This window comes from Mustela lutreola, chromosome 5 (assembly GCF_030435805.1).
Source record: "Mustela lutreola isolate mMusLut2 chromosome 5, mMusLut2.pri, whole genome shotgun sequence".
NCBI lineage: Eukaryota > Metazoa > Chordata > Mammalia > Carnivora > Mustelidae > Mustela > Mustela lutreola.
This window is the reverse complement of record NC_081294.1, coordinates 87,017,260-87,034,385: the sequence shown is the minus strand read 5'-3', so window position 1 is coordinate 87,034,385 and position 17,126 is coordinate 87,017,260. Positions and strand designations below refer to the sequence as shown.

The 17,126-nt window shown below is 39.4% G+C and overlaps 1 non-coding gene and 1 pseudogene across 1 annotated transcript; one reads left to right on the top strand and one right to left on the bottom strand.

Moving 5' to 3' along the window:
* The window catches only part of LOC131831162 (large ribosomal subunit protein uL30-like), a 94,823-nt pseudogene that overhangs the window by 55,763 nt on the left and 21,934 nt on the right, over nucleotides 1–17,126 (top strand).
* Nucleotides 5,768–5,902, bottom strand: LOC131832911 (small nucleolar RNA SNORA42/SNORA80 family). The gene has a single exon (XR_009354254.1). It is a non-coding gene; the product is annotated as a small nucleolar RNA SNORA42/SNORA80 family (small nucleolar RNA).

Sequence of the window (17,126 nt, the reverse complement as noted above, 5' to 3'; positions counted from 1 at the left end):
CCAATATCATTGAAAATATTGGAGAAGTTAAATCTACAATTTATGAAAGGACAGCAGCTTGCCTTTCCTATATGAGCTGTTTCAGTGTTTCTAAATAGCTGTAAGGGAAGATTTTTTTTTTTTTTTAAGATTTTATTTATTTGACAGAGAGAGATCACAAGTAGGCATAGAGGCAGGCAGAGAGAGAGGAGAAAGCAGGCTCCCTGCCGAGCAGAGAGCCCAACGCGGGGCTCGATCCCAGGACCCCGAGATCATGACCTGAGCCGAAGGCAGCGGCTTAACCCACTGAGCCACCCAGGTGCCCTGGAAGATTGTTTTTTGTTGAGGAATTTAAGCTAACAAAGGGAGAAAGAATGGTAGAAAAAAAATAGCCATTTTAATAAATCCTCGTGAAACAATGGCTGAAAGCAAAGTTTATTAATGGCTGCTAAAATTATTAGATGAAAGGCTGATGGTGAACTTTATAATGAAGGGATTAGCCTGGTAATACCTGAAGTCAACCATCAATCTCAGTATCGTTACTAGTGGGACAATCAGACCTTAAAGGCAAAAGAATGACATGGGTGCAGTATGAAGTATGTATCACACCGTCTATGAAGAATCCTCAGCCAAAAAGTAATTCAACTTCTTTTTTTAAAAAGATTTATTTATTTACTTATTTTCAGAGAGAGTTAAAGAGACTGAGTGGGAGTGGGAGTTGGAGAGGAACAGCGAATCTTAAGCAGACTCCTGGCTGATCACCACCACCAGATTACCACCTGAGTGGAAACAAAGAGTCAGATGCTTAACTGACTGAGCCAACCAGGCATCCCCAAAATAATCTAACTTAAACATAATCGAGATTTTATCTAACTTTCAGCCTATTAAAAAAAAAGAAAGACAGAAAGGAGGAACAAGTTAAGTTAACACTACAAGGAAAGAGATAACTAAATCCTGATCTAGAATATACTGTAGGACAAACAACCTGATTTTTTTAATATAATTTAAAAAAATTTTTTTAAACATATAATGTATTATTAGCCCCGGGGTACAGGTCTGTGAATTGCCAGCTTTACAAACTTCACAGTGCTCACCATAGCACATACCTTCCCCAAGGTCCAGAACCCCACCACCCCAACCTGATTTTCAACATATAAATGGCATGTGGAGGGCAGAGTGGGAGGAGATAAGAGAGTAGTTTTATGAATTAAGAGAACAGGGAGACAGAGCAACAAAAAAACAATACACTAGATGTTTGGATCCTGATTTAAACAAACCAAAAGTAAAAGGGTATCTTTTAAGATTTTATTTATTTATTTGAGAGTGCATGCTTGCATGAGAGAGAGAGAGAGAGAATGAACAGATGGAGGGGCAGAGAGAGAGAGAGAGAAAGAAGAAGTAGACTCCCCGCTGAGCAGGAAGCCCAATGTGGGGCTCAATCCCAGGACACTGGGATCATGACCTGAGTGGAAGGCAGATGCTTAACCAACTGAGCCACCCCGGTGACCCAAAGAATATTTTAAACAATCAGGAAAATTGTTTTTAGGTATGATGAGGTGACTGTTTAAAAAAAAAAAAATGAACCTTATCCATTAGAGAAATAGAGTGAGCTACTTTGAGTTGAAATGATAAGAAATCTGAATTTCTTTAGCAGTCCATCACCTTAACCACATGGCCACCTCCTCCCCTGAGATTTGCTTTAGAATATTCCAGCAAAATAAAAGTAGAAAGATGGGTGAAACAAGAATGGAGAATTCTTTTTTTATTTTATTTTATTTATTTATTTGACAGCCAGAGATCACAATTAGGCAGAGGAAGGCAGAGAGAGGAAACAGGCTCTCTGCTGAGCAGAGAGCCCACTGCGGGGCTCAATCCCAGGACCCTGAGATCATGACCTGAGCTGAAGGCAGAGGCTTAACCCTCTGAGCCACCCAGGCGCCCCAAGAATGGAAAATTCTTGTGGTAATTGTCAAAGCTGGGTGGTAATTACATAGGATTCATTATGCTATTTTCTCTATTTATATATATATATATATTTGAAGTTTTTCATAATAAAATTGTTTTCAGATAATGAAAGAAAGCAACAAGTATGGGTAATGTTACAACTAAATTCTTTCTAACTTTCAAATCCAGATAATTCCTTTGCTTGCCAAACTATTCTGGAATACACAAAAACATGAAACTCTTCGCAATAGTTTTACAAATCCAGCATAGTCATACAAACACAAAAAGTGAAATAATAGAGTAATTTCATTTTATAGTTTCAGAAAATTTAAATAAAATGCTAGTTAATCAAATTTGGCAAGGCAATTTTTTTTTAAGATTTTATTTATTTATTTGACAGAGAGAAATCACAAGTAGATGGAGAGGCAGGCAGAAAGAGAGAGAGAGGGAAGCAGGCTCCCCGCCAAGCAGAGAGCTCGATCCCAGGACCCTGAGATCATGACCTGAGCCGAAGGCAGCAGCCCAACCCACTGAGCCATCTAGGCACCTGGCAAGGCAATTTTTTAAAAAGGTTTATTTATTTGAGATAGAGTGAGATTGAGAGAGAGGGAGAGAGATAGCGGCAGAGGAAGAGGGAGAAGCAGGCTTTCCACTGAACAGGGAGCCGGATGGATAGTTTGATATCTGAGCCAAAGGCAGATGCTTAATCAACTGAGTGACCCAGGCTGCCCTGGCAAGGCAATTTTTATTTTATTTTAAGATTTTATGTATTTATTTGACAAACAGAGATCACAAGTAAGCAGAGAGGCAGGCAGAGAGAAAGAGGGAAGCAGGCTCCCTGCCAAGCAGAGAGCCCGATGTGGGACTAGATGCCAGGACCCTGGGAAGGCAAAGGCTCTAACCCACTGAGTCACCCAGGCACCCCAAGGCAATTTTTAAAAATATAAGACATAATGAAGCAAATGAAAAGATTTTCCTCAATAGATAATGTATCATTAAGTGTCAAATTTCCTAAAATTATTTTGTAAATTTAATTCGATACAAATTTTTTTCTTTTAATTAGATCCTAAAATTTGTATGGAAGAATAAATATAAGGAAATAGCCATAAAAAGCATTGAGAGAGAGAGAGAGAGAGAGAGAACTGTTTTTACATGTTACATGTCATGTCTGTCCAGGGACTGCCCAATGGGAAAACTCACCTACTCAGTATTGGAATACATTACAAAGCTAACATAAAATTAAGTACAAATTGTACCAGTGAAGGACAAAATTTAAAAATTTAGAAATAGATACAGTATAAATGAAAATTTAACACATGGCAAAGGTGATAATTTACCGAGGAAAGTCTGAATTTTTAAATAAATACTGTTGGTGTAATTGGGAAGAAAGTAGAATGATTTCTATATTTTATAATTAAAATAAATTCTGGTTGGATTAAAGGCATAATTGTAAATGTTAAAATCTTATAAGAAGCTAATAATACATTATATGTTAATAAAAAAATAAAATCTTATAAGAAAAGATAGGAGTTTACATGAGCCATTGAAGGGCATGAGGGACTTTAACCAAGCCCAGAAATGCAAAAATAACAACAGAAAAGGTAAACATATAAAAATAAAAAACATTTTGTAGCAAGAAGGTAGCATAAATAAATGAAAAAATAGTAAATCTGGAAACATTTGTAAAACATCATAAATCCAAATAACCAACAAATAAAGTCTTTTGATTCATTGATATGAATTGCAAATTAAACAACAATAAAGTATCACTATTCACTCATCTGATGAGTGAAACATTAAACATTAAAAGAATCAAAAGTGTTCTTTACTTTCGGGAATTAGTGGATAACGTTTCATGCATTGTTGGAGAAACATGAATTTCATACTCTGGACAACAATCTAGTAACATCTATCTTAACAAGTTGACTCAGAAAAAAAATTAAGTAGTGGGATTAGGTGAGTGGAAGCTATTGGACTTTGTGAAATAATATATAACATTAATACCTAAACTTAATAAGAACAGTGTATTGGCTTCCTATTGCTACTGTGATAAATTACCATAAACTTAGCAGCTGAGAACAACCAGACCTATTATCTTGTAGTTCTTAAGGTCACAAATTTGAAATGGGTCTTGTGGATTTAATCAAGGCATTGGTTGGGCTGTGTTTTCTGGAAGCTCTAGGGGGAATCTATGATATAGTGTCATAATCTGAGGAGTATGACCAGTTCAATTCAGTATACTTAGAGTCACAGAAATATAAATACCTCATTCTTTGACACAGCAATCCCACTGTTAGTAATTTTTTAATAGAAACGAATGTATTAGTATAGAGGATCTATGAACAAGAATGTTTATTGAAGCATTTTTTTTTTGTAGTAAAAATTAGGACTTGACTTGTACATCTATCAACAGAATGGTTGAATAAATTACAATCTGTCCATTTGATGGAATATTATGCATCTATTGAGAAAATTAGAGTTATATATACTGACCTGGAAATGCTGTCCCTGAAACATTAAGTGAAAAATGCAAGTTGCAAAGTCATGGGCATTATCCCATTTATTGTAAAAAATACATACATAAATAAGGAAAATGAAAAAATTCCAACATATGACCATTTCTGTGTCCATGACTAGTAGGAAGAGAGAAAATCGTATCAGATTTATGAAGTAGAGAAAACTAAATATAAAATAACGATGAACTGGGTATCAATCAGTTAACTAGAATGGGCCAATAGATAACGAAGAGAGAACTTGAAGATCTCTAAGTGAGAGGGTGTGATGAATCTGTTTCTGCAATGTTTCTGTTTCTAAACTGTTGAAAAAAACTGCAAGCCTTATTCAGCCACTGCCTGGGGTCACAGGTGCAGCTGCTGGAGTGAAAATGCTTTCCAGGGTGATGTGAGAGAACTGCATCCAGTCAGTTAGCAAACTGGAAACAACCAGGGTCCTAACAGGAAGCCAGAGAGCAAAGTTACAATCCCATCATCACAAAACAGGGAGCAGCCTGGAGCTAAGAGACAAGCACATACTAACTAGCACCGTATGCACATAATTATGCAGATTTGAAGAAAAGCTTTGAATGGTTCAAATGAACTTGTTCATGTGAACAGCAGTCACCTCAGAATTAAGAAGGGATTGAGATCCTTCAAAAAAGAAAAAAATAGTAACAATTCCCATGTAGTGATTGATGGAATACAATGTGTGCATACTATTTACGTAATAATTTTTAAAGCTGCACAGAGCCGCACCTCTGGCTTGGGCTCTGCAGTCAACAGAGTTTGCTTAGGACTCTCTCTCCATCTGCACCCCTCCCCCCAACCCCTGGTCGCAAATGAAATAAATAAATCTTAGAAAACAAAAACAAAACAAAAAAAAACCCCTACAGAACCAATGAAGCATAAGAATAAAAAGTTTATTTTTTTTGACAATTTTATTTATTTATTTGACACAGAGAGAGACAGTGAGAGAGGGAACACAAGCAGAAGGAGTGGGGGCCAGAGAAGGAGGCTTCGGGCTGAGCAGGGAGCCCCATGAGGGGCTTGATCCCAGGACCCTGGGATCATGACATGAGGCAAAGGCAGATGTTTAACTGACTTAGCCACCCAGGTGCCCCAAGAATAGAAAGTTTAAATCTTCTAGAAATAATTACCCTGAGGTGTGCCCTGGTGAGATAACAGCTTTGTCACTGTGCAGTGGTAGATGTCTGAGCTGTAGGGCCCTTGGACCTAAGAGGTAGCTGCTCAGGGGACCAGTTTGCACTGCTAAATATATAGCTAAATGTATGTATTTTTTTGTTTGTTTGTTTGTTTTGTTTTGCTTTTACCCTGAGTGCTCACAGCTTCACTTCAAAATTCCCTTCAGTGCTCACAGCTCATCAGTGAGGAAGCTGGGCAGTGGGTCAGGATTGCATACTCCCCTAGCATGGGTATACTATGAGAGGCCCCCAGAGAAAGGCCCATCATCAATCCATCCCTGTGTGCTTGCGCTGGCTTTTAAAAGCATTTCTACGATTGTGACAGTTTCTTCTTCTTTTTTAAGATTTTATTTATTTATTTGACAGAGAGGGATCACAAGTAGGCAGAGAGGCAGGCAGAGAGAGAGGAGGAAGCAGGCTCCCTGCTGAGCAGAGAGCCCAAAGTGGGGCTCGATCCCAGGACCCTGAGCCAAAGGCAGAGGCTTAACCCACTGAGCTACCCAGCCGCCTCTGTGACAGCTTCTTGATGATTGTCAAATCAGAATGATGGGCACATGGCAATTCATTTTATTGTTCACTTTACTTTTGTGTAGTTGATTTTTTTTTCCACAATAAATACTAAAAAAAAAAAAAAAAAAATCTGTTATATTCATAGCTTATTTTACAACTGCAGCCATGAAAAGAAGAAAATAGATGTATTTTTCCTAACTTTGAGAGGATCTCACAATCCCTTTGTGTTTGTCTGGATTAATTGCAATAAGATCAGTTACAGTGTTGAAGAAGAAATTCAAATTGAACTTCCTGTAACAAACAATGAGGAAATAAAATTTCTCAAAACAAACAAGCAAAATAAGCATCATCGTTTCAAAATTAAGGGTAATATAACAATAGACCATTGTAGCTAAAGGTCAAGATGTAACTGTTGAACTTCTTAAATGCCCACTAGCCAGAAATCAATTTCATCATGATAAGAAACATAATCTGTCAAGAAGGACATTCACCCCAACCTGGCTAATGTTTACATTTTTAGTGTCCTCAACACATCTCAATGCTTAATGGAGTCCATCTTTGATCTTTATCTCTGTAACAAGCTGCAATGGCCAACTCAGAGTTTTAAAACTTTAAAATGTCTATGTCAACATCTCATCTGCCCAAGATTCCTATTATTAAAACATAAGACACCTCTGGTAGCAATATGGAATTCAATTTGATCAAGGCTGACTCAGATTTTACCTTTTATACATTTTTCTTTCTTTTTTTTTTTTAAAAAAGATTTATTTATTTGACAGAGATAGATCATGAGTAGGCAGAGAGGCAGGCAGAGAGAGAGAGGGAAGCAGGCTCCTTGCTGAGCAGAGAGCCCGACATGGGGCTCAATCCCACGACCCTAGGATCATGAGCTGAGCCGAAGGCAGATGCTTAACCCATTGAGCCACCCAGGTACCCCTGACCTTTTACACATTTTTCTATTTTCTCTGCTCTAAGTCTGTAACGTGAAAAACCTGAGTGGGAAGGCTTGGAAGAGATTAATACTAGGTGAGGGAGGTTTCCCTGTCTTGAATATTCCACACAGCCCTTACAGGATCATCAGGAGAGCTGGCAGCAGTGAGATTTCGTGTCAATAATACATGTGCCAGTAAGAAGTGGGTTCTGATCAAACTCCAGAGCCATCTCTATTTGGGTGTGGAAAGCAGACTGTGAAATTCTCTAGGACTTTCAGACAATACAGGAATATGGAGGGAGTCTTCAAGAAAGAGGTACTGAAGTTCCTGCTAAGAAGGCGTATGGACTGTGGGCTCTGCCCCAAGTATGCAAAATGCATTTGTGAAATATAGCGAAGGTCTTCTGAGGTTCAAGAGACATCTGTATGGCAGGGGAATCAAGGAAAGTGGTAAAAGTTTGAAATAGCTTCTGTGAGGAATAGGAGAAAAATGTGACAAAGCATTTACCAAAGGACTGGGGCTATGAGGAAGAATAAGTTGAGGTTAGAGAATTTTGCCTGATATTCTCAGCAACTTGCATTCAGGGGCTGAGAGGATGAATGGAGGAAGACTAAGGGACGATGGGAGGCAAAGGGGCAAGGGTGCTGAGATCACTGATGAGACAGTGAGTGAACAGATAGAACACAGGATCTAGGCTGAGTTAAAAAAGGAGAGAAGATGGAAGGGTAGGAAAGTTAGTGGGAAACACAGAGGCAGTCCCTGGGGGCTTAACTAGATCAAAGGTCAAGTGAAGGACTGAGATGTGGGAGAGCTAGACGGTTTTGGCCAGTGAGCAATTTACTGGAATTCTGTGTATCAGAGGTGGAGCCACATAGATGTGCAAAGATCCCCAGGTGTGGCTCTGGGAGGAGGTAGTTGTTATGGGATAAAGGTCATTGTATGTATCAAGCCACCATGAAGCTAGAGTGTGGGATGACTAATCCATATGGTTGTTAACACTGATGACAGCAAAGAAAAAGACTAGCATGAATTTCGGAGAATACTGAAATGTTGACAGATGACTGGCTGCTTTTGTTTGGGAGTACGGGTCCCAGCCTCTACTCTTTACCTGTTGCATTCTGGCAACCTGTTCGCCTGTTCTCTGAGTATTTCCCACCACACCTACTCCCCCATACCCCACCCCATCCATAAGGAAAGTCCTCCCCCAAGAGGCCTATTGTCATTCTAAATTAGGAAAGAGCAATTGAAAGGACCTGATGTAAATCTTTCATATGTTCAGAAGAGAAATAAGTGAAAATGACAATAATTTATAAGGAAGATGAATAGTTTATCATCATGAGTCAAGAAATCGGGACATTTATTGCAGGTTTACTTTGTGCTTAGCTTAGAGTTTAAATGTATGGGCTTTGCAGTTCAGCAGTCCAAAGACCAAACCTGCCACTTAATAGCCACATGAGCAGGACAAATATTACTTTACCTCACGAAACTTGAGATTGTTGTCTTAAAGTTAAGATAATACTTCCTACTGCACAGAGTGGCTGTGAAAATTAAACTAGAGGTTTCTTGTAAAGTATAAAGTACTGAGAATAATCAGTGCTCCCTTTTGGCTGGCTATTATGACCATTCTTCTCCTTCCTCTGCCCTGAAGCATTTTTCTCACAGGCTCCTCTTTCCTCATTCGAGAATGAAGAGAAATCCATCCACATCTAGTGCTTGCCAAGGCATGTGATGGATCCAACTTATTCCAACACAGGCTTGTACGCTGCTCGTCCTCACTTGTAGTTCAGTGATGTTGATGGCTGGGATCCACCATCACAGGAGTGTTCATACCATGGCAATTGGCACATACTTACAGAGTGGGGGAGGGATGGTGATGGTAGTGGTGGGGGTGTCACACTCCATTTACCAGCACGCTACTGCCCTTGGTTGTCAACTCATGTTTTCCCTTCTCAGGTCTGCAGCTGATCTGCTGGGCAGCTCCTAGCCCATTCCCAGCTTCTTACAAGTTTTCATCTAGTGAGACTCCCCTGGCCTGAGAAGGTATTTTTCCTGGCCCCCACTATCTCTATCGCCCTCTGACTTTGGTGGGCTCTGTGAAAAACTACAATTGCCAGATGTCTATTTTCACAGCTCTTCCTGTCTTGGTGTCTCTACAGTGTTTACAGAGGAGACCATGAAACCTACAGTATTACCTCCAGTTCCTGCCTAGTTTTTATTGTGGAATTTGAATGTTTTAATTTAATTTTTGGAGGGAAGGGCAGCAAAAGCAATGTTTATGGAGAATACAAAACTCCCAAAGTTGGAAGCGGGGGGTGAACCAAGAGGGTTGCCCGGAATTTGAATGTTTTTAGAAAGAGAAGGAAGGCAGGACTAGGAGAGAAGATTCTGGCTTCCTTAACCCATGAGGCAGAAGGCTGGCTAAGGTTTCTTGTTGCTGCAGTCTTTTCTTTCTTCATTCAGGACACAAGGAAGAGTTTTTACTGCCTAACTTCTTGCCCACAAGTGACACTCTTTCCCTGGTGTCATAGGAGAAGGGAGCAATTGATTAAAATTTCCCGTTTTCAATGGACTTATACTTTGGAGTTTTCCCCTTGCTTCTGCCCATAGGTAAATTATCAGTTTCTTATTTTGGTCTTGGTATTCATCTTCTTTCTTCTTAAGTATTTCATTTGGAAGTTGAAAAAGTTTATGCCAGGATCTGCTAGTTAAATGCCATTTTATGTTGGAAATCATCCTAACAGAAACTCAGTTTTACTTACGAACTTTATTTTTGTTCCTTTTTCGTGCCGCACCCAAAAACTGTTATTATATAGGATTGTTTTGTATTATTTTTCCTTATAGGAAGTACAGATGGCGAAGACAAAATCCAATTTAACCTAGAATTTCTAGGAATTTTTTTGGAATGTATGATAGTGCCCTGAATAAAAAGATTCCTCTGACATGCCCAGTTAATTAATAGAATTATGAACTCTGCCTGGAAGGAGAGCTGAGAGCTAGGGAATACTCAGGATCTATTATAATTATGTTTTCAAAAATTACCTTTTTAATCAGAATAGATCAAATCTACTTCCAAATTGAAATTTAACATCCCCCCAACCACAAAAACTAATAGATTTAGGTAAGGAACAAAATCAAGTATTTTTTGGCTACCGTCTCCCAGAATAATTCCTGGCAGAGAAAAATATTATTAAAAGCTATGCCATAAAGTCCTGTATTTTAGGGACACCTTTAGGAATGACTATTACACAATTGATTGTAAACTTTTTCTCAGTCAGACTCGTTATTAGATAGTGAACAGAGAAGGCAACCTTATTTAAAGATTGGTCTTGTGTTATGGAGTTCTGGGAACTATGTTTGGGAGCTGGAAACAATAGGAGTGAGAGTCTACACTTCTCTCTGAATTTCTCAGCATTGGGCAGTCTAGGAAGATAAGTTATGTCAGTTTGGTTTCATGCTGCCAGGTTGTGATTAGCTGTCAAGAAGAGGAACATTCCTCCCAGGGGTGAGTCACCAAGTTTAATTGTTCCTAAAGGAGTAACTAACCTTCCCTTTGATTGGGGGAGAGCCAGGTGAGTGTGAATGCTCAGCTTTGTTAAACAAATCCGAATCCTTTTATATGGCAGTAAGTGCCAGTTTGGGTTCATCAGGAGCTTGGCAGGCCAAAGTAAACTCATTTTCATCCTTCCAGGAGATTGGTAGAAGAGAGGGAAGCTATTGATAGTTATTTTTGGTTTAATGAGATGTGACAAAGATAATCATGATATTCTTCCAGATGAATCCAGGAAATGTGATGTGGAAAATAATACAGTGGATTATATGGGTTAGATTCTTATGTAATTTATTTATTTAAATTTTATTTATTTATTTGACACAGAGAGAGAGAGATCACAAGTAGGCAGAGAGGCAGGCAGAGAGAAGGGGGGGAAGCAGACTCCTCACTGAGCAGAGAGCCTGATGAGGGACTCTATCCCAGGACCATGAGATCATGACCTGAGCTCAAGGCAGAGGCTTAACCCACTGAGCCACCCAGGCACCCCAAATTCTTAGGTCATTTAATAACAGTGGTCAAACCTCTCTGATTAATCAACCCATGTTGGCTTGGAGGGGTGCTTTTTTGGTTTTTGTTTTTGAGGAGGATTCATGAAATTCTCATATTTTTATTATCTACCTTCATGAAGACCTAGAAGAGAGGCTTACCAAATACAGACTAAAAGCTGGAGGAATGGATTACAGGTTGAATAATAGAATCAAGATCTCCACAGACTCCATGATAGACTCTTTTTCTTTTTTCTTTTTTTTTAGTAAAATATATTTTCTTATGGTGACAACAATATATACATACATTCACATGTAATATAAATTATATATATATATATATATACACATGAATGTATACACATACACGTATATATGAATGCATGTAGTATACATTATATATCATCATATTCATATTATATACCACATATAGCCTTTGTAGTTTGTTATAGATCACTATTGAATTTTTATTTTTTTCCTTTGTTTAAAAAATTAACATATAATGTATTATTTGCCCCAGGGGTACAGGTCTGTGAATCCATCAGCCTTATGCAATTCATAGCATTCACCATAAAACGTACCCTCCCCAATGTCCATAACCAACCACCCTATCCCTACCCTCCACCCCCAGCAACCCTCAGTTTGTTTCCTGAGATTAAGAGCCTCTTATGGTTTACTCTCCCTCCCGGTCCCATCTTGTTTCATTTTTTCGTACCCACCACACCCTTGACCCTGCCTCTCAAATTCCTCATATCAGAGAGATCATATGATAATTGTCTTTCTCTGATTGACTAATTTTGCTTAGCATAATACCCTCTAATTCCATCCTGTTGTTGCAAGTGGCAAGATTTCGGGGGTTTTGATGGCTGCATAGTATTCCATTGTATAAATATGCCACATCTTCTTTATCCATTCATCTGTTGATGAACATCTAGGTTCTTTCCATAGTTTGGCTATTGTGGACATTGCTGCTGTAAACATTCGGGAGCATGTGTCCCTTTAGATCACTACATTGGTATCTTTAGGGTAAATACCCATTAGTGTGATTGCTGGGTCATAGAGTAGCTATATTTTCAATTGTTTGAGGAACCTACATACTGTTTTTTGGAGTGTCTACACCAGCTTGCATTTCCACCAAAAGTGTTGGAGGGTTCCCCTTTCTCCTCATCCTCGCCAACATCTGTGGTTTCCTGACTCATTAATTTAAGTTATTCTGACTAGTGTGTGGTGGTATCTCATTGTGGTTTTGATTAGTATTTCCTTGATGCCAAGTGATGTGGAGAACTTTTTCATGTTGGCCATTTGGATGTCTTTTTTGTAGAAATATCTGTTCATGTCTTCTTCCCATTTCTTTTTTTTTTTTTAAAGATTTTATTTTTTTATTTGACAGACAGAAATCACAAGTAGTTGGATAGGCAGGCACAGAGAGAGAGGAGGAAGCAGGCTCCCCACTGAGCAGAGCGCCCGATGCGGGGCTCGATCCCAGAACCCTGGGATCATGACCTGAGCCAAAGGCAGAGGCTTTAACCCACTGAGCCACCCAGGCACCCCTTCTGCCCATTTCTTGATTGGATTATTTTTTCTTTGGCTGTTGAGTTTGGTAAGTTCTTTATAGATTTTTGGATACTAGCCCTTTGTCTGATATGTCATTTGTGACATTTGTCAGGTGTCTTTTGGTTTTCTTGACTATTTCCTTTGTTGTGCAAAAGCTTTTGATCTTGATGAAGTCCCAATAGTTCATTTTTGCCCTCGCTTCTCTTGCCTTTGGCACTATTTCTAGGACGAAGTTGCTGTGGCTGAGGTCAAAGAAGTTCTGCCTGTGTTCTCCTCAAGGATTTGGATGGATTCCTCTCTCACATTGAGGTCTTTCATCCATTTTGAGTTTATTTTTGTGTGTGGTCTAAGAAAATGGTCCAGTTTCATTCTTCTGCATGTGGCTGTCCAATTTTCCCAACACCATTTGTTGAAGAGACTGTCTTTTTTCCATTGGACATTCTTTCTTGCTTTGTTGAAGACTAGTTGACCACAGAGTTGAGAGTCTATTCCTGGGCTCTTTATCCTGTTCCATTGATCTATGTGTCTGTTTTTGTGCCAGTATGATACTTTCTTGATGATGACAGCTTTGTCATAGAGCTTGAAGTCTGGAATTGTGATGTCACCAACTTTGGCTTTCTTTTTCAACACTCCTCTGGCTATTCAAGGTCTTTTCTGGTTCCTTATAAATTTTAGGATTATTTGTTCCATTTTGTTGAATAAAATTGATGGTATTTTGATAGGGATTGCAATACATGTGTAAATTGTTTTAGGTAGCATAGACATTTTCACAGTATTTGTTTTTCCAATCCATGAGCATGGAACGTTTTCCCATTTCTTTGTGTCTTCCTCAGTTTCTTTCATGAATAATTTATAGTTTTCTGAGTACAGATTCTTTGCCTCATTGGTTCCTAGGTATCTTATGGTTTTGGATACAATGGTAAATGGGATTGAGTTCTTAATTTCTCTTTCTTCTGTCTTGCTGTTGGTGTATAGAAATGCAACTGATTTCTGTGCATTGATTTTATATCCTGATACTTTACTGAATTCCTGTATGAGTTCTAGCAGTTTTGGAGTGGAGTCTTCTGGGTTTTCCACATAAAGTATCATATCATGCAAGGTGTGAGAATTTGACTTCTTCTTTGTTGATTGAGATGCCTTTTATTTCTTTTTGTTGTTTGATTGTTGAGGCTGGGACTTCTAGTACTATGTTGAATAGTAGTGGTGATAGTGGACAGCCCTGCTGTGTTCCTGACCTTAGGAGAAAAGCTCTCAGTTTTTCCCCAATGAGAATGATATTCATTGTGGGTTTTTCATAGGTGGCTTTGATGATATTGAGGTATGTGCCCTCTATACCTACACTGGGAAGAGTTTGATCAAGAAAAGATGCTGTACTTTGTCAAATGCTATTTCAGAATCTATTGAGAGTATCATATGATTCTTGTTTTCTCTATTATTATTATTATTATTATTGGCTTCCTTTTTTTTTTTTTAAGATTTTATTTATTTATTTGACAGACAGAGATCACAAGTAGGCAGAGAGGCAGGCAGAGAGAGAGGAGGAAGCAGGCTCTCAGCCGAGCAGACAGCCCAATGCAGGGCTCGATCCCAGGACACCGGGATCATGACCTGAGCTGAAGGCAGAGGCTTAACCCATTGAGCCACCCAGGTGCCCCTTGTTTTCTCTATTATTAATGTATTGTATCACACTAAATGATTTGTGGATGTTGAGCCAACCTAGCAGCTCAGGAATAAATCCCACTTGGTCATGGTGCATAATCCTTTTAATGTACTGTTGGATCCTATTGGCTAGAATTTTGGTGAGAATTTTTGCATCCATGTTCATCAAGAATATTGGTCTGTAATTCTTTTTGATGGGGTCTTTGTCTGGTTTTGGTATCAAGGTAATGCTGGGCTCATAAAATGAATTTGGAAGCTTTCCACCCATTTCTATTTTTTGGAACAGTTTCAGGAGAAAACATATTAATTCTTCTTTAAATGTTTGGTAGAATTTCCCTGGGAAGCCATCTGGCCCTGGGCTCTGGTTTGTTGGGGAATTTGATGACTGCTTCAACCTCCTTACTGGTTATGGGTCTGTTCAGGTTTTCTATGTCTTCTTGGTTCAGTTTTGGTAGTTTATACGTTTCTAGGAATGCATCCATTTCTTCCAGATTGTCAAATTTGCCGGTTTATAGTTGCTCATAATATGAGCAGAGGAGTTGAGAGTTTGGGGCCCCACTCTTCAGTGCACCCTCAGAGAAAAGCAGTCAATCCCTCCCATCTCCCTGATCTCCGGCGCACTCTGTGCTCACTTGACCTGTGACCAAGCATTTCTATCTCTGGTGCATGGCCCTTTTTGGAGTCTCCAAACCCAGCAGATTCCTGTAGTGTGCTCCCACACCTCTCCTCCTGAGGAGAAAATTTTGAAAATTTTTAAGAGAAAATTTGTCCTGGATAACAAGTCTACTTAAATTTTACAGATCAGTTTCACAAATAAAAGTCAAAGGAGACCTAGCATAGAAAAGAACCTTCTTAAAAAGTATGAAGGGGTTTGTTGTTTTTTTGTTGTTTTTAAGATTTTATTTTTTATTTGACAGACAAAGATCACAAGTAGGCAGAGAGGCAGGCAGAGAGAGTGAGAGGGAAGCAGGCTCCCCGCCGAGCAGAGAGCCCCATGTGGGACTCGATCCCAGGATGCTGAGATTATGACCCAAGCCAAAGGCAGCAGCTTAAACCACTGAGCCACCCAGGTGCCCCATTTTTTTTTAAAGGTTTTATTTTTAAGTAATCTCCACACCCATCAGGGGGCTTGAACCCACAACCCTGAAATCAAAAGTCACATGCTTCACCAAATGGGCCAGCCAGGTACCCCAATACAAAAGGGTTTTGCTGATTTTAAGTATATGTTACTTAGTAGTTTACCAATAAGAAAAATCAAGTGCAAACTTAGGTTCTGTTAATAAAAGGACAGCAAAAGAAGAGCCCAGTGTTTTCTGTAATGATCAGACCACAATCATTCATGACTATTTATTACCATGGATCAGGACATCATTTTAGAATTTACTGAAATTCAAAGATGGGTCAGTCTGGGTTGCTTGAGGATGTTTAGTCATTAGATAAGTCTTTGATCACTATAGCAGAAGGTAGGAAGTGTAGGTAAAGTCATGTGTAAATTTGGAGGAGCCAGGGATTACTTCTTGGAGTAGGGATCAAGAAATGCACATCGAGCAGAAGGAATTAGAGTAGAAAACATTGTCAGATCTCTTGTTTGGAATATGAGTCTTTTTTTTTTTTTTTTTTTTTTTTTTTTTTTTTTTTTTTTTTTTTAAAGATTTTATTTATTTATTTGACAGACAGAGATCACAAGCAGGCAGAGAGGCAGGCAGAGAGAGAGAGAGAGAAGGGAGCAGGCTCCCTGCTGAGCAGAGAGCCCGATGCGGGACTCGATCCCAGGACCCTGAGATCATGACCTGAGCCGAAGGCAGCGGCTTAACCCACTGAGCCACCCAGGCGCCCTGGAATATGAGTCTTATAAGGATCTTGGTGTCTGTGGCCAGCAGATATTTGGCTCATGACTACAGAGGACCAACTTAAAGTGTCAGATGCAAAACATTTGTAAAATACAAAAATTTTGAAATCCCAAGTACAGCAATGGTGCAGAAAGTTAAGTCTGATGAACTTTGTCAAGGGTAAGATGGGAAAGGTAAATTGGAGCCTGATAATTGTACTTTATTAATATCAGTGACAAAGGACTTCAGGATCTCAAAGAGGTCCTTCTTTTTGAAACAAGAGTTGCAGTTCTCAGTTTTGCCTTTGTTCTGTGACTGTCACAGTCCTAACCCTGGATCATTATTCTCCAACTCCAGCCACGGGGGATCTGATGTCTCCTGCTAGCAGATCTCTGTATGACCCTGATTTCCCTTATCTCTGCTTTTTAAAATTTTTATTTTTTAAAAGATTTCATTTATTTATTTGACAGAGATCACAGGTAGGCAGAGAGGCAGGCAGAGAGAAGGGAAGGGAAGCAGGCTCCCCACTGAGCAGAGAGCCTGATGTGGGGCTCAATCCCAGGACACTGGGATCATGACTTGAGCTGAAGGCAGAGGCTTTAACCCACTGAGCCACCAAGGCGCCCCTCTGCTTTTTAAAAAAAGTATTTATTTACTTGAGAGAGAAAGAGCACAAGTAGGAGAGAGAGAGCACAAGCAGCAGGGAGGGGCAGAGAGAGAAGGAGAGAGACAAGCAGACTCCCTGCTGAGCAGGGAGCTCAACAGGAAGCCCAATCCTAGGACCCTGGACCATAACCTGAACTGAAGGCACACACTTATCTGACCGAGCCACCCAGGCGCCCCTCTTATCTCTGCTTTTGCATCACACCTATAGTCTCTCCAAAACCCAATGCCAATCCATTTATGTCTTATTAATACTTGTAACAACTACACCTTATGCACAAGGTGTCACATGCCAAGCAAAAGTGTTTGTATTTTATAGGATAT